The sequence below is a fragment of the Schistocerca piceifrons genome, chromosome 1, assembly GCF_021461385.2.
Source record: "Schistocerca piceifrons isolate TAMUIC-IGC-003096 chromosome 1, iqSchPice1.1, whole genome shotgun sequence".
Taxonomy (NCBI): Eukaryota; Metazoa; Arthropoda; class Insecta; order Orthoptera; family Acrididae; genus Schistocerca; species Schistocerca piceifrons.
Window position 1 is genome coordinate 361378590 of NC_060138.1, and position 27804 is coordinate 361406393.

The following is a 27804-nucleotide window of genomic DNA, read 5'->3' on the forward strand; positions in this document are numbered from 1 at the left end:
ATCCTCACACCAACTGGTCCCTTTCACCATGGGATCTGAGTGACCTACATGCTCTTTCATTTTAACTTTCACTGACACAACCCTTTTTCCTAATACAGTAGTTATGGAATCTAGGAGGGTTTCTTTACTTTTACTGCGTTTATGGACATCACTAAAAATGTTGTCTCCTGAAGGTAAGTACTGGACAGCCACACTGTCTTGTAATTTTATAAAAATAATTTCCTGTTTAATGACTAACCCAGCAGCAATATGTGGGAACAAGACATGTAACTTGCCTACCAATAATCAATCAAGTATAAATAACCAGTCGACAGTTGATGGTTAGAGTGCTGACACATGAGTTTTAGATTATCTGTGAATCCAGTAAGGCTGGCAACTGATGGGTTATGCATGAGGATCGTATCCACCTGTACCGCGTCAAAATAGCCTGAAGATGATGCAGTGAAGCGTCGAAACTGGTAGCGACAAAATAAAATGAAATCATAAGGACGGCTGTAGGTGTTTTTATTTTTTGTCAAAATTACTTGTAAGTTTTTGTCCTACTATTTTTGCACTGAAAAGCCCTGTTGTGATCTTGCTGTGGGATCTGCTGTCATCTTTCCATTTCTGTAACTCTGTGTAGAAGTCTTCTAGCCGGCCGGAGTGGCCGAGCGGTTCTAGCTGCTACAGTCTGGAACCACACGACCGCTACGGTTGCAGGTTCGAATCCTGCCGTGGGCATGGATGTGTGTGATGTCCTTAGGTTAGTTAGGTTTAAGTAGTTCTAAGTCCTAGGGGGGCTGAATTATGCTCATGACATTATCAGAGCAGTCAGCCTGACCAGTTGATATGTCAATGATGTGCATGAAGAGTCTTCAAGTCTTCATTCATTATTGTCATTCAGGATTTAGTCAGTTGTTGTATGACTCATTATGCAGTCTAGGCCAGTCTGTAGGTTTGCAGCTATGCTGTCTGCACCTTGATGAGCAGCTGACTCAACTTGTTTTCAACAAGATGGTTGTCTTGTATGTTCTAACAGTGTTCTTGGTAGTCACTTTTTGTAGCATAGAAACAATGGTCTAATACACAAATTGGGGAAAAGGGATTTTTTTGCATTATTATAACATCTTCCTACCTGTCACAACTATCAGGTGACAGAGCTATAAGTCTGCACAGCAGGGCAGCATGTGGCAGCTGCAAGTGTTTTCCTTGGTGACAAGACAGTAGAATTGGTGTTTACATCTAAAGTGGCGGCCCCTGTGAGACAGTCTATCAGAACAATTGAGCAGAGATATCAGGAACACACCCGATTAAAACAACGAAGTAAATCAGCTGTTGCCGAGCACTGCCTTGAGTATGATCATGAAATGAAATATGTGAGACAAGTGTCTTGGTGCAAATGCGAAGTTTTTGGGAATGCATAATTAAGGAGTTTATTGAAATAAGGATGTCAGAAAATCTAATAAACAGTGACAGAGGTTTCAATTTCAATAATGCTTGGAGTCTGACATTCAGTTAATTAAAATCTCGTTGACCATCTCATCCATCAGAGCTTGAAAACACTAAGAGAATTTGCATTTCAAGGAATATCTGTTCGAGCTCTGAAAAACAATAGAGCATCAAAGTGCATGATGAATGTTGGGACTTGAACTTGGCTGTAAATAATGGCGTGAGACCAACAATAGTTCACAGTGTGGGTGCCACCCAGGTGGCGAGTACATGAAATGACAAAGTTCGTAGCACCTGAAGAAGATGACTGGGTCAGTTGTGAAATATTGTGCAACTTACCAGAACATCCAAAAGCTGACCATTGATCACTCACGTTGAGTAAACATGAGAGATCACAAGTATGATGTCAACTGATTGTGACTGGATGCTATGCTTGCTACAAGCTGTCACGGAGGGCATCTCCATCGCAACCCTGCTGCTGCCACTAATTTTTCTGTGTGAAACGTGCTAGTGAAAACCAGTGTTATGAACTAGAGCAGAAAGGAAGCATTCTCACAACTGCATCGTAACCCTCAACTACCTTCAGAGTTACCACTTATACCTGAATTTTTATTATGAGTTTCGTCACATAGAATGAATTAAAAGATATTTGGCAATTGCACATGTTTGCAATAGCTGGATTTATATTTTGATCTGAGAGCAACAAGAGAAGATGTGGAAATAAGTGAGTGGCTGAAAGCCCAGTGATTGGTGTTTGATTTCAACAGAATGTAAGTATGCTAGACTCATCACATTGTATGTTGGAATATAGACTTACCTGGCATATGTTGCTGATGGAGAAACTCATAAGTTTCCAGCTGAGTGGCAGTGTTGCAAAAGAATGTGGTTTGCAACAATGTCACTCTGCTGGAAACTCACAAGCTTTTTATCAAAATACTGTATGTTTCTGAAAGAATTTTAAGTTCCAGTGAACAGAGAAAATCCCGTATTTTTGCTAGGGAACTGAATGAGTAAAAAAAGGTAATCTTGTGTAACTATCACAGTACATCCTGCTCATTCACCATAGACTACCGAATTCTGTGAACTGTTGAAAATATCCCTCACCCACTTTCCTTTTTTCAATAATGATGATGTCACATTGGTATGCAATGCGAAGAAAGAAGCGAAGTTTCCATTTCTTTAAAGTGTTCAAATTGTAAATCATATTGTAACTACCATTTCATGCCATCACCTGTAACTACACATTTTCATTAAATATCAGACTCCACATTTAAACAATAGAAAACACTACAAGAACATGTCATGCTGTAAGTCTCACAATATGGCATCTTCACATAATAGACTACGTGATCTGTACATATTTCTCACATGATCAGTAATGCTGTGACCAAAAAGGGTGTTTACTTCTTAAGAATTGTTGTAATAAAGTATTTGTGTTTTGATGCTTCTTAAGGTATATGTTCAGTTACATATTCTATGAAAAAGACATATTTCTTCTTGTTTGGCAGCAAGGTAGGGAACCAGTGTGCTTATTGTGTGTTTTTCCAACATAAATGTGTGAGTGAATCGAGTAACAAGATTATTTTGAGTGCTGGTGTTTTTTAAGGAGCCCACCAACCTCACTAATGACTATTATTTCTGTGTGGTTTTCCTCATAAACAAAACATTTTCCATAAAGGAAAATAAATCACGAGCTGTATTCCATGATATGTTGTTGTTGTTGTGGTCTTCAGTCCTGAGACTGGTTTGATGCAGCTCTCCATGCTACTCTATCCTGTGCAAGCTTTTTCATCTCCCAGTACCTACTGCAACCTACATCCTTCTGAATCTGCTTAGTGTATTCCTCTCTTGGTCTCCCTCTACGATTTTTACCCTCCACGCTGCCCTCCAATACTAAATTGGTGATCCCTTGATGCCTCAGAACATGTCCTACCAACCGATCCCTTCTTCTGGTCAAGTTGTGCCACAAACTTTTCTTCTCCCCAATCCTATTCAATACTTCCTCATTAGTTATGTGATCTACCCATCTAATCTTCAGCATTCTTCTGTAGCACCACATTTCGAAAGGTTCTATTCTCTTCTTGTCCAAACTATTTATCGTCCATGTTTCACTTCCATACATGGCTACACTCCATACGAATATTTTCAGAAATGACTTCCTGACACTTAAATCAATACTGGATGTTAACAAATTTCTCTTCTTCAGAAACGCTTTCCTTGCCATTGTCAGCCTACATTTTATATCCTCTCTACTTCGACCATCATCAGTTATTTTGCTCCCCAAATAGCAAAACTCCTTTACTACTTTAAGTGCCTCATTTCCTAATCTAATTCCCTCAGCATCACCCAACTTAATTAGACTACATTCCATTATCCTTGTTTTGCTTTTGTTGATGTTCATCTTATATCCTCCTTTCAAGACACTGTCCACTCCATTCAACTGCTCTTCCAAGTCCTTTGCTGTCTCTGACAGAATTACAATGTCATCGGCGAACCTCAAAGTTTTTATTTCTTCTCCATGAATTTTAATACCTACTCCGAATTTTTCTTTTGTTTCCTTTACTGCTTGCTCAATATACAGATTGAACAACATCGGGGAGAGGCTACAACCCTGTCTTACTCCCTTCCCAACCACTGCTTCCCTTTCATGTCCCTCGACTCTTATAACTGCCATCTGGTTTCTGTACAAATTGTAAATAGCCTTTCGCTCCCTGTATTTTACCCCTGCCACCTTTAGAATTTGAAAGATAGTATTCCAGTCAACATTGTCAAAAGCTTTCTCTAAGTCTACAAATGCTAGAAACGTAGGTTTGCCTTTCCTTAATCTTTCTTCTAAGATAAGTCGTAAGGTCAGTATTGCCTCACGTGTTCCAGTGTTTCTACGGAATCCAAACTGATCTTCCCCGAGGTTGGCTTCTACTAGTTTTTCCATTCGTCTGTAAAGAATTCGTGTTAGTATTTTGCAGCTGTGACTTATTAAGCTGATAGTTCGGTAATTTTCACATCTGTCAACACCTGCTTTCTTTGGGATTGGAATTATTATATTCTTCTTGAAGTCTGAGGGTATTTCGCCTGTCTCATACACCTTCCTCACCAGATGGTAGAGTTTTGTCAGGACTGGCTCTCCCACGGCCGTCAGTAGTTCCAATGGAATATTGTCTACTCCGGGGGCTTTGTTTCGACTCAGGTCTTTCAGTGCTCTGTCAAACTCTTCACGCAGTGTCATATCTCCCATTTCATCTTCATCTACATCCTCTTCCATTTCCATAATATTGTCCTCAAGTACATCGCCCTTGTATAGACCCTCTATATACTCCTTCCACCTTTCTGCTTTTCCTTCTTTGCTTAGAACTGGGTTTCCATCTGAGCTCTTGATATTCATACAAGTCGTTCTCTTATCTCCAAAGGTCTCTTTAATTTTCCTGTAGGCGGTATCTATCTTACCTCTAGTGAGATAGGCCTCTACATCCTTACATTTGTCCTCTAGCCATCCCTGCTTAGCCATTTTGCACTTCCTGTCGATCTCATTTTTGAGACGTTTGTATTCCTTTTTGCCTGTTTCACTTACTGCATTTTTATATTTTCTCCTTTCATCAATTAAATTCAATATTTCTTCTGTTACCCAAGGATTTCTACTAGCCCTCGTCTTTTTACCTACTTGATCCTCTGCTACCTTCACTACTTCATCCCTCAAAGCTACCCATTCTTCTTCTACTGTATTTATTTCCCCCATTCCTGTCAATTGCTCCCTTATGCTCTCCCTGAATCTCTGTACAACCTCTGGTTCTTTTAGTTTATCCAGGTCCCATCTCCTTAAATTCCCACATTTTTGCAGTTTCTTCAGTTTTAATCTACAGGTCATAACCAATAGATTGTGGTCAGAGTCCACATCTGCCCCTGGAAATGTCTTCCATGATATATATTCTGCAATTTACCGTGTTCCAATGACAAAAAACTTCCTGCCCTTGAACCTTCAGGAAAGGATATTGTTAACTGTAATTACACTACTGGCCATTAAAATTGCTACACCAAGAAGAAATGCAGATGATAAATGGGTATTCATTGGACAAAAATATATAATACTAGAACTGACATGTGATTACATTTTCACGCAATTTGAGTGCATAGATCCTGAGAAATCACTACCCAGAACAACCACCTTGATACGCCTGGGCACTGAGTCGAACATAGCTTGGATGGCGGGTACAGGTACAGTTGCCCATGCAGCTTCAACACGATACCACAGTTCATCGAGAGTTGTGACTGTCGTATTGTGATGAGCCAGTTGCTCGTCCACCATTGACCAGACATTTTCAATTGGAGAGAGATGTGGAAATTGCGCTGGCCAGGGCAGCAGTCGAACATTTTCTGTACCCAGAAAGGCCCATACAGAACGTGCAACGTGCGGTCGTGCATTATCCTGCTGAAATGTAGGGTTTCGCAGGGACTGAATGAAGGGTAGAGCCACGGGTCGTAACACATCTGAAATGTAATGTCCACTGTTCAAAGTGCCGTCAATGCGAACAAGAGGTGACCGAGATGTGTAACCAATGGCACCCCATACCATCACGCCGGGTGATACGCCAATATGGCGATGACGAATACATGCTTCCAATGTGCGTTCACCGCGATGTCGCCAAACATGGATGCGACCATCATGATGCTGTAAACACAAGCTGGATTCATCCGAAAAAATGACGTTTTGCCATTCGTGCACCCAGGTTCGTCGTTGAGTACAACATCGCAGACGCTCCTGTCTGTGATGCAGCGTCAAGGGTAACCGCAATCATGGTCTCTGAGCTGATAGTCCATGCTGCTGCAAACATCGTCGAACTGTTCGTGCAGATGGTTGTTATCTTGCAAACGTCCCTATCTGTTGACTCACGGATTGAGATTTGGCTGCACGATCTGTTACAGCCATGCGAATAAGATGCCTATCATCTCGACTGCTAGTGATACGAGGCCATTGGGATCCAGCACGGCGTTCGGTATTACCCTCCTGAACCCACCGATTCCAATTCTGCTAACAGTCATTGGATCTCGACCAACACGAGCAGCAATGTCGCGATATGATAAACCGCAATCGCAATAGGCTTCAATCCGATCTTTATCAAAGTCAGAAATGTGATGGTACGCATTTCTCCTCCTTACATGAGGCATCACAACAACGTTTCACCAGGCAACGCCGGTCAACTATTGTTTGTGTATGAGAAATCGGTTGGAAACTTTCTTCATGTCAGCACGTTGTAGGTGTCACCACCGGTGCCAACCTTGTGTGAATGCTGTGAAAAGCTAATCATTTGCATATCACAGCATCTTCTTCCTGTCTGTTAAATTTCGTGTCTGTAGCACGTCATCTTCGTGGTGTAGCAATTTTAATGGCCAGTAGTGTAGTTGTCCATGCACGACAATGTACGATACCAATACTTTACAAAAAGCCGTGCACAAAAATTCGATTTTTCAGGGGGTCATATCTTAGGTTCTATTAACCAGAGAGAGGTCAAGTATTCAGTAAAATATTTTTGATTTTTATTCTTTTAAAACACAACTCTTAAGTCAAGTGCTTTCGATGAATTGTAGTCGTGCATACTGATTTGTTGTTTATACGTGTGAAAGTATATAGATGGCAAAATTGTGAGAGAGATGGATTGCTACTCATAATGGTGATGTTGAGTCGCAGACAGTCACAGCAAACAGACTACTAAACATATGAGCTTTTGGTCAGAATGCCTTCTCCTGAATTAGATAATGCACACACACACACACACACACACACACACACACACACACATGACCACTGTCTCTGGCCACCGAGGCAAGTTTTGTGTGTGTGTGTGTGTGTGTGTGTGTGTGTGTGTGTGTGTGTGTGTGTGTGTGTGTGTGTGTGTGTGTCATTAAAAGAAAGCCTTCTGGCCAAAAGCTCCCATGTTTAGCAGTCTTTTTCTGTTGTGCTTGTCTGCAACTCAGCATTTCCACTATATGGTGCGTAGCAATCTACACTTTTCATAATATTGTTATTATTCCAATTTAATTAATTGTCTTGAAGTATGTAAGTAAACTGTCAAAACTTAACTGTCCTATAGAATTTGTTTTATTTAAGCTTCACACCCTGCCGGAACAGCAAAAAGAAGGGAACCAGTTGAATAATTCGCTTCTGTCAGAGCACAAAAAAGACGAACATGTTCCTCTTTAAAAGACTGACAGGAAAGTGAGGAACAAGCTGCCTCAATCCTTATTCAGCCTTTCTCACCAAAAATATTGGCAGGCAAACATATTCACACTTTTGTGTGCTGAAAGAGAGTAGTGGAGAGACAGTTATGGTGGAAAAGAGGAGACAGTGCCAGTGAGAAAATGAGGACACAGTGATGGTGGATGAGAGAAAGTGGCAGAAGGAGAGATGGATGAAGAAAATAGCAGTGGGAGCCAAAGAGAGGAGACATTGATGATCGGTGAGAGGCAGTGGCAGTAAAAGGAAAAGCGAGATGGATGGAAATAATAGTAGTAGGAGCAAAAGAGAGAGGAGACATTGGAAATGAAAATGATTGATGAGTGGAGAACATACATTGTTGTGTTGATGCTGGAGAGGGATTAAAGACTGGGATGTGTTGGTAGCTAGGAGAGTACATCATTTGGAAATGAGGAAATAGAGGAGGATAGAACCGATGCCAAGAAGAGTCACAAAGAATGTGTGGAGAAAAAATAACAAGTGACTCTGCTTCTGGTAATCCCTCAGTTAAGGACTATGGATCAATTGCTCTTTTCAGTATATAGAATGTTATTGAATGGGCTGTAGGTATTGATGGCTTGCTGTTTCTTTACATGTTGCTTGGTGTTCTCTAGCAACCATGAGCATGTCAACTGCACAGCATTTTCATCGGACACTGTTTCCATCCTGCCTATCTTGATGCTAACAATCTCCAGCTCCCTGCTACCAAGTGAGCCCAGGGTCAAGGCACTGCACTTGAATTGAGAGGAGTGAGGTTCAAATCCCTGCCTGCCTTTTTCGATTTATTTTTTCAGTGGTTTCGCTAAATCACTTTAGATTATTGCAGATGGTTCCTTTTATTCTGTCTCAAAAAAGCTAGTTCTCACCTTAATCTCCCCCCCCCCCCCCCGACACACACACACACACACACACACACACACACACACACACACACACAAACACACACACTCCCTCTCTCCTTCCCCTCCTCCCCTCTCTCATTGATTCAACAGAAAGCTAGTACTTCCTTAAGTACTTAAAGTACATATTATGGTGGAATGAGGCCCAAATCCTCGGCCACCACCACCACCACCACCACCACCACCACCACCACCTGCTTGGGAGAAAGGATATAGTGTGCAATGTAGCAAGGTGTAATAAACCTACTTGCTTAAATGCCACTCCCCTAAGCTATAGCCTGCTCACAGCAACAGTGTAATTCACAAAGAAACATTTTCTATAATGAAATATAAAACTACATGCAATTCAAAATTTATCCCCATTAGCAGTTATATTTGTTCTATAATTGACATACCTTACCTGAAAGATATCAGTCTCTGCTTCCTAAAATAATGCATTTAAAAAGATATGTCTATTCAAAATTGTTGTTTTCCAGTGTGTTCAAATCTTTGAATGTAACCCTTTAAAAATCCAGTGTCACTGCCTTGTAGCCCTGATTTTTATGCTCCCAAAAATGTGTAATTTTACTAGAATAATAATTTAGTTAGTGACAGATTTCAACTATAAAAGTTACAGTTCCCAGAAATTTTGTGCTGGGTTTTTATAAACTTCAGGGATAAAAGTGCATACCCAAACATCTGCTGCATGAAATAAAATTTATCGTGTATATCATTTGAAGATTAAACAGTCCACCATAAACAAAATAACTTCATTCTCTAAAGTATGTATATCTTCTCTACTTTTCCTTTCTATTATTTCAGTTTTGAAATAACTGTATAGGTACCAGGCACAAATCCAGAGTCAGTCTGCACTAAACAGCCATCGAGCAGTGTTCATATGGTCACTGAGCCCAGAATCACCACTGAGCTAGGTCATGTACAGTAACTTCACTATGTAGAGTTTCAGTCTGCATCCAGCTACAGTAGAATGCAGTCAATGTGTATTTTAGCCTTTAAGTATGATCTATTATAGCAATGGTTTTCAACCTTTTTGAGTTTGTGGCTCCCCTGTAAGATACCTTGTAAAAAAATAATTAATAAAAAAGTTATGGATAAAATACTACTCATCTCGGTGTGACATTTGAGCTTCCTTTTTGTTACACAACTTGCCAGATCTTGTCACCAAGTGAGATACAGTTATCTTCATTTTCTTCTCCACATAAAGTCTTCATCTGGACTTGGTTGCAGTGACAGCCACTGCTGAAAGTCCACTCGTGCAAAGCAATTAATATCTTCAATGCCTTCGTGCTTAGTCTTCAAACCTCTTTTCTTAGTGAAAACCCAAATTTTAGTAGTGCCATTGATGAAAACTTCTCTTTTAGTCAAGAATCTGATGAAAGTTCTATCAACTCTTCCACTTCTGCAGTACTAAACTCAGAAGTAGAATTGTTACTGAAGGGATTTTGAACCTACTGAAACCTATCACGGTTTTCAGGAAAGTATTTTTCAAAGTGAACATACAGTTCAGATAAATGTCTTTCAATTATAGAAAAAAGTAGCTGAATACCTAGTATTGCCTGGGTACGTATTTATTCCAATTTTCTATTAGTCAATCTCCTGCTTCCACCTCTCGCTGTCCATCTCCTCCTTCCGTCTCTCTCTGTTCACATTCTCACCCCCACTCCCTGTCCATCTGCTCCTGCCACTGCCTCTGTCATCCCCTCCTCTCCCTCTGTCCATCTCCTCCTCCCTCTCTCTCTGACCATCCCCCCCCCCCCATCCCTGACCATCCCCCCCCCCCCCCCAATCCCCCGGTCTCTGTATGTCCATCTCCTACCCGTTTCCCTCTCCAAGTTACTACCCACCCCAGTAGGAAGTTGCTGGTTCTTACCTCCACAGCACTTCTTTCCAGGCAGTAAGTAATACATGTGCCATATTTGATTGAAATGGATCCAAGAGTTTAGGAGGACCTTTTTATCTATGGCTTTGTGTGCATACGTAAATGTTACATGTATTTCACACATGCTTGTAAACATATTTCACCTGAGAGACTTTATGTAATGAAAACCAAATTGCTGCTATAGGATCTATTTTGGATAAATTGCAATCTTCAGACAATGTCCATATATCAGTAGTGGTCACTGTCACTTTGAAACCTATTACAACATGTTGTAGATTTAGGACGCCAATCTGTCAAATCTGATGATAAAATGTCAAATTATAAAAATTATGAGAAAGAATGATTAAAAACAGCAGCAAACCACCTGTCAGCTTATAATATAAGTGTTCTATATCTACACCATGTTGTTACAGAATATGAGTGACAATGACAACTGCTGATATATAGACTTGGTCAGAAGATAGCAATATAGCCGAAATGGCTCCATCATAATGAAACACTAAACTCCTATAGCAGCAATTTGGATTTCCAAGGCTGTGTTCACATTGGCAATGACAAAAGTCATCAGATGCTGCCGCCAGAGATTTCCCCGTAACATCAGTCGACAGCTTGATCACTGTGCACCCAATCTCATTTGTCAGTTTGTGGCAGGGTCGAGGAGGTTACGCGAGAGGTTAGATTAGGGTAGAATCTGTCCTGTGTATGAAGTTGGCTACATTTTAACTTACAAGGATGGTGTGGATACCACAGTTCCTTTTTGTTTGGAGATGAGTGCTACAATTTGGCGTTTGCTATTAGGTCAGTCAAAATGAAGTGATCCAATAAAAATTAAGTTGGTTGCTTGACCACTTTTAAATATTTTAATTTTTTATATGTGATTACCCTATAATTGAGAAGTTCAAAACAGTTTTTTTTAAAAAAAATTTACCTTTCACCTTTACTGAATGGGGGCCATTTTCGTTTGTAAGCATGCGACGATGTTTCAGTTTAGAGATGTTAGCAAAAATATGAATATCTCTGCACTGGGTCAAGTTACAACATTGCAATTGACATGATTTTTTTTAGAAAAGTGTCCTCTACAACATTGTGTATTATACAAAATACCCTAAATTCAAAAATAACCAGTCAAAATGACTCCAGTTTGGTACCCAAATTTTCAAAAATCCACTTTTTAGGCCCAAAAATAACAAACAAGGAGTGATTCATGACAGTCTATTTTTGTCCTATAGTTAGATATCATACACTACTAGCCTCATATAGAGCAAGAACACTTACAAATGTTTCCTTAATTTTTTATGAATTTTTGAAATTTGAAAATTTTTATTTTTTGTTAAGTTTGGGGCTAGTTATCTCAGGTGGGACTGACTATAAAAATATGATTTTTGCACAGTTTGTACACCTATATGATAGCAACGTACTGTAAACATTTCAACATTGATATCTGACTGTGAACACAGATATGAATTTTTGAAAATGAGATAATTCACATTACTCTACAACTGATCTTGTGGCTGTTGCCTATTTATGTGTGATATTGGCGGGATATAATGAATTATTATTGAAGCAGGGTACTGAATTATATACAAAAAGTGGAAACATCACTGAAATTAACATTTATATTATTTTGACATACTTAAAATAAATGTTTTCAATTAACATAGTTTGAGACATAGTTTGAGATGTGACTGTTCCTAAACCTGGTGGTGAATGTTAAGAACACTTATTTCTTAAGATAGCTTCTGTGATATAGAATAAGACTTCCCAGTTGCTGTGGTAAGTTCAAGCACTGAAAGTTTCCTTAAAACATGTTTCATTGGTATCCAAACTTTGTCACTAGCAGATTTCTTGAATGACGTTCTCAGACCAGCAGGGTGGTAAAAATGCACAAAAATATCATTGTTTTCCAAACTTATTCTTTCAACCTCTGCAAGCCACCACTGTCCATCATACACACGTGGCACTATGCCATTCAACGTTAAAGACAGAGATTTAATTTTACTGACACAATGATCCCCATAAATTTCGGTTACTGATGTTACATAGCATTGAACTAAGTTTTCTGCAATGCCAAGGAATTTGTGGAAATTCCTTGTTCCTTTTATTGCTATACAGTTCTCAAATCTGGTTTGAAGTGTTGTTTTCATATGCAGAACCACTTCCTCTTTCTTGATCAGAAAACAGGTAATGCCTTTAATATTATCCTTGCAAAAGACATACATGTCCTGCACTGTGACAATCTGGTCTGTGGTCGGTCTTTGTAGACTGGCTTTACTTACTTCACGTTTTGTTGTACCTCCTACTCCATCACATGCATTTTTACCATGGCAGGATGCAAAAAAATGCCATTCAGCCTCCAACCCAAAGTGTACTTCGTGGTTGCACAGATTTGAAAAATTCTTTTTGTTCTTATACTGACTACCACTTCCACTGTAAAGTATTTCAGCTTCTCAACCTTGGGAAAATTTTCTTTTATTTAATTTATTACGTACTTTTGAAACACGTGTACAGACAAAGTGTTGTGCTCCAAGTAGTCTCTTAGAATGCAAATTGAAGAACTGCAGACTTCATCTTTCTTATTTTTAAAGTAGAGAATAAATGGATGCACTTTTGCCTGGTCATTGACCCAGGTGGTACCCTTGTATTTCATTCTGAATCACAAATGTAATTTTTTCTGCAAAATCTGCTAGCACTATGCATTCAGTTTCTTGAAGTTGTGGTATTTTGCCCTTCAAAAACTTACTTTGGATTTTAGAAACATAGTGGTGACTTTTGAGTTTTTGTAAGTTATCAATGAAAGATCCCACTTCCTGAGATTTAACCACTGTTATAATTGTGACCCACTGTTTGAAGGTAATACTGTCTGGCTTTCCTCATCATATTCATGAAATAATTCAATAACTGGTTTCCTTACCAGGGCATTTATTATGCAAACTTATCATGCAGTCATAACTGTTAGTGTCACAGACGATTCAATCTAGTTACTCTTTGTAGTTAAGATCAATGAGTTTTGCATCCGCAATCATCAGTTTGACATTTTGATTATTTAAACAAACACATACGGAGTGTGTCCCTGAGGATCCAGTCAAAATATCTGTATGGTGTGAAAAGTGGCAGTTGACCCTGAATGAAGAAAAGTGTGAAGTTATTCACATGAGTCCTAAAAGAAATCGGCTAAATTTCGATTACGCGATAAGTCACACAAATCTGAAGGCTGTAAATTCAACTAAATACTTAGGGATTACAATTACAAATAACATAAATTGGAACGATCACATAGATAATATTGTGGGTAGAGCAAACCAAAGACTGCGATTCATTGGCAGAACACTTAGAAGGTGCAACAGGTCTACCAAAGAGACTGCTCACACCACGTTTGTCCGCCCTATTCTGGAGTATTGCTGTGCAGTGTGGGATCCGCATCAGGTGGGACTGACGGATGACATCGAAAAAGTACAAAGAAGGGCAGCTCGTTTTGTATTATCGCGAAATAGGGGAGATAGTGTCACAGACATGATACGTGAATTGGAGTGGCAATCATTAAAACAAAGGCATTTTTTGTTGCGATGGGATCTTCTCATGAAATTTCTATCACCAGTTGTCTCCTCAGATTGAGAAAACATTCTGTTGGCACCCACCTACATAGGGAGAAATGATCATCACAATAAAGCAAGAGAAATCAGGGCTCCCATAGAAAAATTTAAGTGCTCTTTTTTCCCGCGTGCCGTTCGAGAGTGGAACGGTAGAGAGACAGCTTGAAGGTGGTTCATTGAACCCTCTGCCAGGCACTTTATTGTGAGTAGCAGAGTAATCAAGTTGATGTAGATGTAGATGAAAATACACCACTTAGGGTGGAGGTCACAAAATTTTTACCTTCCAGTTTTGCATTCAGGATGAGAATTTTTGAAAGCTATGAAAGTTTATTTAAATTTCACAGCACTAGTCATTTCTGCTTTGTTACTTTAAGTCCATTTATAACAACTCTTTTGCTATCTTTGCAACCTGGGCACATTCTACTGTTTTCATCATCTTCAAAAAACTGCTGGATCTTTTTAATTGTTTCTTCACTTATAGCTATTCCTTTCTTCTTTCCTAAAACTGGAAGAATGCCTTGCTCTTTCACTAATTTTCGGGTTAGTTTAACCAAACGATGAGAGACATTGAATTCATGAACTATTTTTTCTCTTGACAATGAGTCAGGGAGCGAACTTAAAATTTTAATTTTTTGCGCTTTAGATGTCACTGAAGATTTAATTTTTAATTTCTCTATTAAGCTCAAATATTCAGTGTCAGATGATGCTGGTGGTAGGTTTTCTTCTTCTTTAGAAATAAGGTTGATATCTGTATTATTAAAGCATGATTCCAAGTCTCTTATTAATTTGTCTTAAATTTGTTGTACCTTATTTTCAATAGCTGCTTTTCTTTTTCTGCTACTTAATTTTATTATTTTCGAAGCAGGAGATATGTCTAACCTAGAACAAGCAATACCCAATATGCTAACACCTACCTCATTAGGAATATAAATGTCATTAACAAGGTTACATGATTCTGGTTCTGGATTCACAACAAATACTTTTGAGTAACAATTTGGGCACAGGGAATGTCAAGGAATCACGTTATGTTTCACTTGGGAAGCTGTTTCACTCTCAAATAATAATGACAAATGTTCAAGTTTTATTTCCCTCAAACCTTTAGTAACTGGCTTTTTATGAACTTTAAGTGGATCACAGTACTTTCTTCCAAAAATGTGGTTGTACTTCAGAATATATTTCTTCTCATGATACTCACACACTGATGTTGTAGAAGAACTTACTCGAAATTTGAACAAAGTATGTCTAACTTCATCAAAGTCATTGACATTTTTTACGTTTTTTGAAACTGAACCGTAGGCTGTTTTGTGACACTCTTCACTTGCTATCTGTCCGACAGAGCACTGTTCATCCATGTTATTGCATTCCAGTTAATCTCTCAAAATTAATTACAAATTACACACGGAACAAAGCACATATCACATTCTACACTTCTCGATGAAGTATGTACATCCACTCTAACAGAGGTTTCAGAACAGACTGACTACAACAATGCCACACCCAGCAATAACGTACTTCTTTATTGACAATAAACCTAACCATTAATGGGCATTTTTATTACCATAGAACAAAAGTGAAAGCTCCTATTGCTTAATATTGCATTATTAAAAATAAATATACTAAATGAATATTGGGTGATAGTGTTAACTAAATATATGTCACAATTAATGCATGAAATTACAATGAAACACTAAACCATTTAAATAGGAAACAGCCATAAGATCGGTTGTAGAGTAATGTGAATTATTTCCACATTTTCAAAAATTCATGTCTTTGTTCACAATCAGATATCAGTGTTGAAATTTTTACAGTGTGTTGCTATCATGTAGGTGTACAAACTGTGCAAAAATCATACTTTTATATTCAGTCCCACCTGAGATAACTAACCCCAAACTTAACAAAAAATAAAAATTTTCAAATTTCAAAAATTCATAAAAAATTAAGGAAACAATTGTAAGTGTTCTTACTGCATATGAGGCTAGCAGTGTATGGTATCTAACTATAGGAAAAAAAATAGACTGTCATGAATCACTCCTTGTTTGATATTTTTGGACCTAAAAAGTGGATTTTTGAAAATTTGGGTACCAAACTGGAGTCATTTTGACTGGTTATTTTTGAATTTAGGGTATTTTGTATAATAGACAATGTTGTAGAGGACACTTTTCTAAAAACAATCATGTGAATTGCAATGTTGTAACTTAACCCATTGCAGAGATATTCAAATTTTCGCTAATGTCTCCAAACTGAAAAATCATTGCTCACCTACAAGTAAAAATGGCCGCCATCCAGGTGCAAGGTAAATTATTTTAATAAACTGCTTTGAACTTCTCAAATGTAGGACAACCACATATAAAAAAATTATAATTAAAAATGGTCAAGCAACTATCACTGGACCACTTCATATGGATTGACCCTATTAAAAAGATGCTGAATCCATGTAAATGAGTATATTTGTCTCGAAAAGAACTTGGCGAGTACTGTACACTCTGTCTTCAGTTATTGGAATTACCAGACAAGTTTTACAAATATATAAGATGAAGGGAAAAATGCCATGCCACAAAAGTTAAAAACCCTTTAACTTTGTGATGCCACTTTCCTTCTCTCACCGCCGATTAGTGTCAGAAGCGATCAGTACCATTGAAGCTGTACACTGTAACTGATGTTTTACATATTTATCCACATATATTACGAAAATATGTAGTGTCAGTGATATACTGCACTAAGGCTCTCTCCAAAACACGCTGTTCAGAGAATGGTTTATTATGCTACAATGGAAGGATTTGCGACTTAGATGTGTAAAGGTCTACCAGTGAAGTTATAAGCACATAATCATTTATTTATGTGATGAAAGTTTGTATTATATGATGCATTGATAAAAATTCGTGTGTGAATAAACAAGTATTATATAATTAATGAAAGCTAAATTTGTGGTTTCACAGCAGTTCACTTTATTCTAGAAATGGTGAAAATTAATGCAGTACTGGCAGTATATTCAGATAATGAGATTCTAGTACACTTCAGTGCTTTTTAAACAATTGCCCCGAGGATTTGAGGAAGGAAGTAACAAGATATCGGTGACAGTATTACTTCAGATTGAGTGTAGATTTTAATAAAGAAAATCGACAATATGACCGATTTCAGTCCAATAGATACCAGACTATATCCCGATTATGATATTTTTTATGCTCAGGATTTCACAAACTCCACCTTTGACTAAACTTATCAGTTTCTCACTGCCCATGATATCAGTTTCTCACTGCCCATGATTTGTGTCATGTCAAACCTTATGATCGAAAAAAGAAACAGATTTGAAATTTGACAATGACATTGGCTACATTGTGACTGCACTCATAGTGGGCTACTGGGTGGAAAAGAGTGGCCGCCTTTGGCAAATGTCAACAGAATCTGTCAATATCGGTGCCACTGTGGCCGCAGCCTAAGAGATAATTATCTTCAGTGCTGCGGGCGCATTGGATTGAAAATATTTCACCTGTATCTGTACCAAAATTAGCCCTGCAGTTTGTTTCATTTTCATGCAACTTGATGTTTGTTTATGATGTCATATACCGTGAACTATGTGTCATACAGTGATATAATTTTGTAGGTACATTCAGACACATGTGGAAATTGTCTGTGATATGTGTAGCGAATGGATTTGGTAGCAAAGAAGTAATAAATTTAAACGTCAGGCAAGCTGCAGGTTTCCACACAGCTCAGTGTTTATGACGTATCTCCTGAACTATGTGTCATATGATGATATAATTCTGCTGGTATATTCTGTGGTATTTGTGAAATATATGTGAATGCTGTGTCGCGAGCAAAGTTAGTACTAAAAAAATGAAACGGCATGTCTGATGCCACAGTTTTACTGCGTGATCAGCCGAATGTAGTAAGCAATAAACATTTTTCTTTTGTCGTTTTGTTGGGGTTGTCAGTAGTTTCTTAAAGATGTGAAATTATATGTAAAGTTTGTTACAGGTCACTAAGTGCTCTCTTTCTCAAATACTGGATGAACATAGTCTGTCTATTGCGTGACGTGAGCTACGTTGCTTTCATCACCCACACCCCCCTTCCCTTTCATAGGTAGGTGGTTCTTACCACTACAGCGATTCCTTCCAGACAGTAAGTGATATGTGTACCAAGTTCGGCTGAAGTCGGATCTGTGGTTTAGGAGGAGATGTGGAACATACATACGTACATCCATGGACAGTTCTTGATTTGTAAAAGAGGAGGTTCCGGTGCTGTGACGTTCAGGGTGGAGGTGGGAGATTTGTTAATGCTTTCCTGAGCATTTTAAGAGTCAGAATTTGTAGTGCCAAAAAGTATATGTCCCATGTGCACCAAGAACTTTTTATTACATGTTGGTTAATTTTTTTTTAATACAAAAAAGAAATTACATTAAGGTGAACCCACGTAAATTTGATCAGTAAGATACTGAGAAAGGGGAAAAACTTTAATGTTTTAACATTCAGTTTATAGAACTGTCCAAAGCTTTGAAAGGTTTTCATTGTGTGTCCCCTGTCTCTGTTTCTTTTGTGTTCGTGTCCATAGCGAGGTGGTGTCCATGAAGCAGCCAAAATTCCACGTAAACTGAAGCACAAGAGAAACTGGTAAGAGGTATGCATATTCAGAGATATGTAAACAGGCAAAATATGGCACTGCAGTCGGCAACACCTATATGTGTCTGCTGCAGTTTGTAGATCAGTTACTGCTCTTACAGTGGCAGGTTATCATGATTTAAGTGAGTTTAAACGTGGTGTTATAGTCGGCGCACGAGTGATGGGACACAGAATCTCCGAGGTAGTGATGAATTGGGGAGTTTCCCCTATGACCATTTGACGAGTGTACTGTGAATATCAGGAATCCGGTTAAACATCAAATCTCCAACATCACTGCAGCCGGAAAAAGATTCTGCAAAAATGGGACTAACGACAACTGAAGAGTTCACCGTGAAAGTTGTGCAATCCTTCTCCAAAGTGTTGCAGATTTCAGTGCTGGGCCATCAACAAGTACCAGTGTGCGAACCATTCAATGAAACATCATCGATACGGGCTTTTGGAGCCGAAGGCCCACTCGTGTATCCTTGATGACTGCACACCTCGCCTGGGCCCGTCAACACCGACATTGGACTGTTGATGACTGGAAACATATTGCCTTGTTGGACGAGTCTCATTTCAAATTGTATTGAGTGGATGGATGTGTACGGGTGTGGAGACAACCTCATGAATCCATGGACCATGTCAGCAGGGAACTGTTCAAGTTGATGGAGGCTCTGTAATAGTATGTGATGAGTGCAGTTGGAGTGACATGTGACGTCTGACATGTCTAGATACAACTCTGACGGATGACACATATGTAAGCATCCTGTCCGATCACCTGCATCCATTCATGTCGATTGTGTATTCCGATGGACTTGGGCAGTTCCAGCAGGACAACGCGACACCCCACATGTCCAGAATTGCTACAGAGTGGCTCCAGGAGCACTCTTCTGAGTTTAAACACCTCCGCTGGCCTCCAAACTCCCCAACATGAACATTATTGAACATATCCTGGGATGCCTTGCAATGTGTTTTTCAGAAGAGATCTCCACCCCCTCATACTCTTACAGATTTCTGGACAAAGCTGCAGGATTCATGGTGTCAATTCCCTCCAGCACTACTTCAGACATTAGTCGAGTCTATGACACATAATGTTGTGGCAGTTCAACATGCTTGCAGGGAGGCCCTACATGATGTTAGGCAGGTTTACCAATTTCTTTGGTTCTTTAGTGTATATTGAAGGGTCAAAAGGAATTATCAGTGGGCCATTCAATTTCAGGAAAAGTATTGTAGAAACAGTTTTTGTCAGCAGGAAGGCTCTACTGTCAGTAATGATCAAATTCATTTGGGAAAACCCTCTTCCAGATTCATTAGATGATACTGTAATTGTCTTGCTGGTAGTTGTCAACTGAAGTGAATTAGTGGTATAATTTGTTTTATTTTTGCAGTTTCCACCAAAGTTCCCACAATTGTCAAAAACGTATTCACAAAATCATATTGTATCTAGTTCAACTGCAAGAAAACTGAATGTGACACAAATCTTTTTCCCCAATAGTTCTGTCGCACATCATCTCAGAATCTGAGTTTCTGATTTTTTGTCAGAGGCACTGGTACGTCACATATCAAGCATTGCAGGATGGGTGTTTGCAGTAAGGCCTATCTCAATGTTGTTTATAAAATGCTGCAAACATGGAAAGTAATCCACTTCTTCTTCGTTGTCCATTTTTCATGTCCAAAGAAGCATAATCTTTTTGAAGGCCGAAACTTTGACAGTAAGCTGAATGAAATAATTTTCACTTCCATTACAGAGACTCATTCACAGAGACTTATTTGGTGAGTTAACTTCTCGAATGCAATAAGTATGCCTAGGGAGCACTGATATGATTCTGTCCTTTCATTAGGGAACAGACTTGTCGCTCGAGTTCAAAAATGCCCAATAATACATTTCCCCTGGCAAGCGTATGAATGATGGTATAAAATGTTGTTATGTTCAGACCCATATTGTGACACACGTGCCTAAAAAGGATCTAGCTTTCTGAGGACGAGTTTTAATAAAGTTCACCACATTTATGACAGTACTTGATTCAGATCAACACACAGATGTTACAAAGAAAGTACTTCTCAATTAATGATCCAATGGCTCCACATAATATACCACATAATACAAGGAACTTTGCCGCAGATAAGTGCTTGTAGACCAATGTAATACCCCGAATACCATTAGTACACACACACACACACACACACACAAAAAATCTCTTCCTCCAATTTTTCTGTAATTTGTACAGGAAGATCCTCTCCAAAGTCTTGGATTCGACATAGTAGATTAAATGAACATCTCCATAGCTATCAACGGTATTGTCAAGCTGCAAACAAAAATCTCTCCCTCCAATTTTTCTGTAATTTGTACATCAAGATCCTCTCCAAAGTCTTGGATTCGACGATTAATTGCAGTGTCAGACAAAGGCACAGGCAAAAGCTGTTTTGTCATGGACTCCACAACCATAATGGACACCAGGTCAGTAGCACACGGTAGAATAGGTCTTCAGCAGTTGTATAGGCTTTCCAACATTTTGCTTCTTGGTAACCTACATTACTCAATATTTTCACTTGTTTAGAAAAAGGATGTTTTCTTTTTTTTTTTTTTTTTTTTTGTTTTTTTTTATTTGACTCAGTTGTCCAGAAAAATATTCTCCTGGTTTGACCACATCATTCTTCAGAACATTTTCTAAATGGCACTGTAATTTGCTAGATAGCTTATATCCAACAGCAAGGACTTTCAAACTCAAAACACACTGTGGATGCTATTCATTGTTGACAAATGTGCAAGTGAAACCAAAATCTAAAGTAGTTATCATCATGTTTCCTATACTTTCATTACCACTGCCGCCCGCAAGTTTCATGTTTTACTTCCACTTCACAAATTTTAAAACCTTTCTGTAGTTTATTTCCTTAGTCAACTTTATAACAAAGTCACTGTATAACAGAAACTGTTTTGAATCACTACTGGTGCTAAGGGTAATGCGTAATTGTTCAGCTTCAAGATTATGATTTCTTACACAGGTTGGCCAGCATCTAAATTGCAGTTCCTCTGAAGCCATACAGGTTGACACTAGAAATGAAACTTTCCACGACTGTCTTCCCTGTAACTAACTACGAAAGAAATCCACGGTGCCCCTATCACTGCATTATACATTGAGGTGACAAAGTCATGGGATAGTGATGTTCTCATGTACAGATGTCTGTAGTATTGCGTACACAAGGTATAAAAGGGCACTGAATTGGTGGAGCTTATTTTTTACTTAGGTGATATATGTGAAAAAGTTTCCGACATGATTACGGCAGCACGACGGGAATTTAACAGCCTTTGAACGCTGAACGGTAGTTGGAGCTAGACGCATGGGACATTACATCTGAGAAATCATGAGAGAAATCGATATTTTGAGATCCACAGTGTCGGGCTTGTGCTGAGAATACCAAATTTCAGACATCACTTCTCACCATAGACAATGTAGTGTCAGACGGCCTTCGCTTAACAACTGAGAGCAGCGGCATTTGCATAAAATTGCCAGTGCTAACAGACAAGCAACACTGCGTGAAGCAATCCCAGGAAGGAATATGGGACGTACGACGAACGTATTTGTTAGCATAGTTCAGCGAAATTCGATGTTAATGGGCTATGGCAGCAGACTACCAACGCAAGTTTGGTTTGGTAACACAACATTACCTGCAGCACCTCTCCTGGGCTCGTGACCATATCGGTTGGACTCTAGATGACTGGAAAGTCGTGGCCTGGTCAGATGAGTCGCGATTTCAGTTGTTAAGAGCTGATGGTAAGGTTCAAGTGTTGCGCAGACCCCATGTAGCATGGACCCAAGTTGTCAACAAGGCACTGTGTAAGCTGGTGGTAGTTCCATAATGGTGTGGGCTGTGTTTGCGTGGAATGTCCTGGGTGATCTGGTCCAACTGAATGGCAGGGAATGATTATGTTCGACTACTTGGAGACCATTTGCAGCTATCCATGGATTTCATGTTCCCAGAAAACGAGGGAATTTTTATGGATGACAGTGCATGTCACTGGACCACAGTTGTTTGTGATTGGTTTGAAGAACATTCTGGACAGTTTGAGTGAATGATTTGGCCACTCAGATCGCCTGACATGAATCTCCTCGAACATTTAGGGGACATGGTTGAGAGTTCAGTTGGTGCAAAAAATCCTACAGTGGAAACACTTTCGCAATATGGACGGCTGTAGAACAGCATGGATCAATAGCTGCATGACTCCAGGCAAAAGGAGGTTCAACACAATATTGTGAAGTATCTCATGACTTTTGTGATTTCATTGTAGGATTATGTACGGTTTTGTAAATTTCCAAGTGAACTGTTATTAAGTACGGAGTAAAATAAAAGCTGAGCACCATCAACAAGAACAGTGAAAATAAATAATAGTAAAATCTAGTTCATTAAGGATGCCCAGAAATTGAAAAGTGGACTTTAGGAGAAGAGGGAGAGTTATGAGGCAGCCATTCACTCAAGTCAGTAAACTTATAAGTGGAGTGGTGAACTTAACCACATCCCTAAGTGTATTGTTACTGGAAATTGGAAGGCACGTAGAGATAAAGGGGCAAACTGAAGTATCGATACTGTTAGATAAGAGATGCGCACAGATTAATCAAGGGGAAGTAAGGATATCCCGTGGACAACAAAGAATCGGTCGCGCCCTTTCGAAGGAACCATTCCGGCATTTGCCTGAACCGATTTAGGGAAATCACGGGAAACCTAAATAAATCTGGATGGCTGAACGCGGATTTGAACTGTCGTCGCATAGAGTGCGAGTCCATCGTGCCACCTCGCTCGGTACAGATTAATCACGTGGGAAGCCAAAGGCACATGTTGGAGAAACTGTCACACACCATTTTACAATATTAAATGGTCACGAATGTCCATAACTACAAATATTTGAGGCAGCAGTGAAATCTCGCGCAGATGTTGGTAGGCGAACTTCAGTGTTCGGGAGGGGCAGCACTCAGTATTGCCGCGTTGGCTCCTTAGCTCTGCCGTCAACTATCGCTGCCAAATATTGGAGCAAGAAACTGTGTAAATTTAGTTTTCTCCGGGCGCTTGCGGAGCACTTGTTGGCCGAGCAGCTGAGGGTGAGGAGTGGGAAGGGGGATTGGGAGGCAGTCCAAGTACTCTGCTCGCTTGCCGCAGGCGCTTTCGCCTTCAGGCCGGGATGAATGCAGAGTAAATTTGTTCAGGCGATAACTCGTAACGTGTGCTCGAGCCGGCGCCATCGACCTTGTGGAAATGTTTGTGCGCCGTGTTTAATGTGGCAGAGCCCCATATAACGCCGGCGTCTGTGGCCAGCTCGCCACTAGTGGCCGCGCACTGCTGCCGGGCAGTCGGCTCCGCTCCACTGCGCCGCACAGCCGTCGACTTGTCGGCTCCTTCACTCTTGACATGGAATAACCAACGTGACGAACAGCTGCCCACAGCACCGAATGTGAAATCGGATCGTAATTCGTAGAAGACTGTTACCAGAGGCGGCTCCGATCTAGTGGAGTTGTTTGTGTTGGGTGTTATGGTATTCCTGCTGCTCGGTCGTCGTGTGAAAAATATGGCGACATCAACACTCAAGCAACTTGTGTCTAGGTCGGTGTTTGGAATGAGATTAGGTATCATCTCGTTTGAGTCCCAGTTATAAAATTTATATCGTGGCAACTACATTTGGTGGATATTGTGCACTGGGGTGGCTTGGTGGTTGCCCTGTTTATTTGGCTGTGGAGTTTACTACGATGATGGTGGTGGTCGTGGTAGCTGTTGCGCTCAGCTACGTTTATTGGACAGTGGATTTTGCTGGTTTATGAACTTTTTAGCCACAGCAGTGACAGACTTTTTGTTGACGATGTGGGAACCAAAGAAACGAGACTTTTGCGGATACCGATTACTCGAGTGTTTTACCGGAAACGATTATTTACTGTATTTGCAAAATATGCTACGTGCCGCATTTAAATACCCACAGCATGGCTTACGCATTAACCGCCGGTCCCTGACATGTAAAAAAATTACACATAAAACACAGTGAATGTATTTTGTATCAGTTGCTTTAAGTTCACATTTGGTAAATCTGTTTTTTTACGTTTTTCCTGACGACGGGTCTCAGTTTCCGGACAGTCGGAACCATACAGACAGAAACATTTCAGTGGCTCAGTGTCCGCGAAAGCTGGTTCCTCGATCGCCTCGCCTTCGCCCTCGTGCTCTACCGGACACACACTTATCGCTATATTCCATTCACTTAGCTTCTCAGATCCCGGTTCGTAGATATCGTTACTTAAACACTCACTGATGTTTCGCCATCAGCGTCTTCACAGTTACAAATTTCGTACACAAAATCGGTTTCACGAACAGCGGTATCGCATTCCTCTCCACTACAATTTATAAAGCCACTTTCGGCGGTGAAACATTAGTCATGTGCATAATCGTATTCTGAACGAAAATATTTATTCTAGTTACAATACTTCATGAACTTTTTTTTTTCAAAAATCGTTGAACTATGCACGGATAAACCTCAAGTGGGATGATCCGCACTCTAACAATCGGCAGCTTAGATGTATTCAGGGTTCTGCTCGTACGTATGGGCTTCAGATTACCAAGTTTCGCTGGCTTTGATAATCAGCGTTGTCAAAGGATACACCACTGTTAGCTTCTACGTAATATTTTCACGTTACTAATGGAAGCTCACCGACACTTGACAGCGTTTATCATTAGACGCGACGTTAAGCGATCTGTAGCACACGTACAGGCATCGAAACAGAGGAACAGTATTATCCTGTGCGTAAAAGTTGATAATAGAAGTTGACTCGAGGCTTCGTGATTGGAGCGTGTTCCGTTATCGCGCCTACCTTGACACGACCGTCAAGCTCTTCGTTTTTCTGCTTACAAGTTTTAAGCCTCGTTTCAGTCCCAACTACTACCCCTCCCTTCCCCCCCCCCCCCCCCGCCCCCCTCTCACTCTCTCTCTCTCTCTCTCTCTTTCCCTCTTTCCTTCTCTTTACACAGTGCAAATGACTGTGTATTGCTGATATAAATGTTGGATCTGACGACTGTAGCTTACAGTTCCACCTTCAGCATAAAACAACCTCTTTTTATCAACATAGTCCGTTGCGCCATCATGAAATTGCAGCCTGCTGCTAATACCACCTATCCAAAATGTGTCTTTTGTAAAGCAGCTACAATTTCATAGCGTTCCGCATACAAATTACTTGCCTTGTGAAGATTTGGGCAGTTTTTTAGTGACCAGCGTTTCTGATCGATCTGTCCCGTTAGGACCACAGATTGACAGAGCAGATTGTGTTGTCGAATTACTACAACTTTTTCCTCTTCCTGAAATTTATCTTAAATTTGCGCAGCTGCCGGCCGCTGTGGTTGAGCAGTTCTAGGCGCTTGTCCGGAACCGCGCTGCTGCCACGGTCGCAGGTTCGAATCCTCCCTCGGGCATGGATGTGTGTGATGTCCTTAGGTTAGTCAGGTTTAAGTAGTTCTAAGTCTAAGGGACTGATGACCTCAGATGTTAAGTCCCATAGTACTCAGAGCCATTTTTCGCGCAGCTGTGCACGAATTTTCGTCTAATTATTCCTCCATTGTATTTGCTTATTAGTCTAATCGTCTTATGAAATTGCGAGCATCTTAGCTATTATAGCACTTTTTATTTTTTGTAAAGCAGTCAGCTGCTGAGCATTATTGTTGTAGATGTTTTTCATTCTTAGTATTAATGTCAGTCATCTCGCAGAAGTTTCATATTTCACATACTGGCTTCTGAACATTCCATTCAGCATTGTTACTAGGACGTTGTTATCTTGCATTGTTTCAAGGACGGTTGTGTCTAGGTTTTTCACCAGTTTGTTGTAACGGTGAAAATGAAGTGACGACTCTGGCCGACTTTACTTTTACCAACTTAACAACAAAATCACTTTGTAAATAGTTTTGAGGAAAAATGAATATTTTTTAAAATTTAGTGGTATGCTTGTTAGAATACCATTTTTACATTTTGTGTTCCTTGCTGTACGAGGGCATTCCCCCGTCATTCATGGTGCGCTATTTGATTCACAATTACGGTTGCAAGTATGCAGTACTTCCAGTACTTCTGTGTAACCGCAGATGGCAGGACAATCACTAGAAATGTAATCCCTGCACTGTACAGCCCAATGTCCCAACTGGTGTCATGTGAGCGGACAGCCTGGAGCGTGATCATCACGGGCAGCCCTGGCCGACGTGTTTTTCTTTGGATAGAGGGTGTAAAACCTGCCGATATTCACAGGCGATTGGTGGCAGTACGCGGAAAGTGCACCGTCACGAGAAGTGTTCTTGGAACACGGCGCTCGTCAGCATATGGGTCGGAGAACCACGGGTGCCATCGTATTCACCTGACTTGTTCAGGGCTGCGAACAAATCCCTGCGTGGAAATCATCGCTCAAACTCCAGGGAACTGCGAACTGCTGTCCTGCGTTTGGTACGATTAACCAAAGAAAAGTAGTTCTAGGAAGGCGTACAGAAATGGAGGGGCCCGGGGGGGGGGGGGGGCGTACAGAAATTAAAGGGGCCAAGGTAGGTGAATATGGTGGATGTGGCAGCGCCTGGAACCTCATTTCATCGATGGTAGCCGTGGTTTTCCGACCCGGATGGGAACAAACGTTATCGTGTTGCAAGAGCACTACTCGCGGCGGTGCACTCTCTCTACGTACTGCCTACTAATTCCCGTATCGTGCAGCGGATTGCTTCAAGAATAATTAAAGAGGGAGTCTACGAAGGAAAACACCCGCACATCCTATCCTTCATTTTTTGTCAAGGGTGTGGGAACCGCGGGTACTAAGCTAGGTGTAGAAGTGGTTGATCCCATTTAACGTGGATTTGGCATTTTTCACGTTAAGAAATCGTTAGAACAGGTGAAAGAAGCAATAAATTAAAAAAGTCATAACACCAGCGTGAGAATTCATGCCTGACCTTTAGATTAGTTGTCCAGCGACTCTCCCAGAAGAAGTAGAGCACTTGCCCGCGAAAGGCAAAGGTCCCGAGTTCGAGTCTCGGTCCGGAACACAGTTTTAATCTGCCAGGAAGTTTCAGTTGCTGGTTGCTTGCCTTACGTCTTCCAGGGGTAACAAAAATTTGGTTTCCAGTACTTTGCGTAGTAATTGATCGAATTTAAAAATTTAAACTGATCTCATAATGCGCTCATTAACAGGGATACTTT

The 27804-nt window shown here is 40.2% G+C and overlaps 1 protein-coding gene across 1 annotated transcript in view; it reads left to right on the forward strand.

Moving 5' to 3' along the window:
• LOC124794720 overlaps positions 1-27804 on the forward strand; it is a 245392-nt gene that overhangs the window by 109418 nt on the left and 108170 nt on the right. The window lies entirely within an intron of this gene.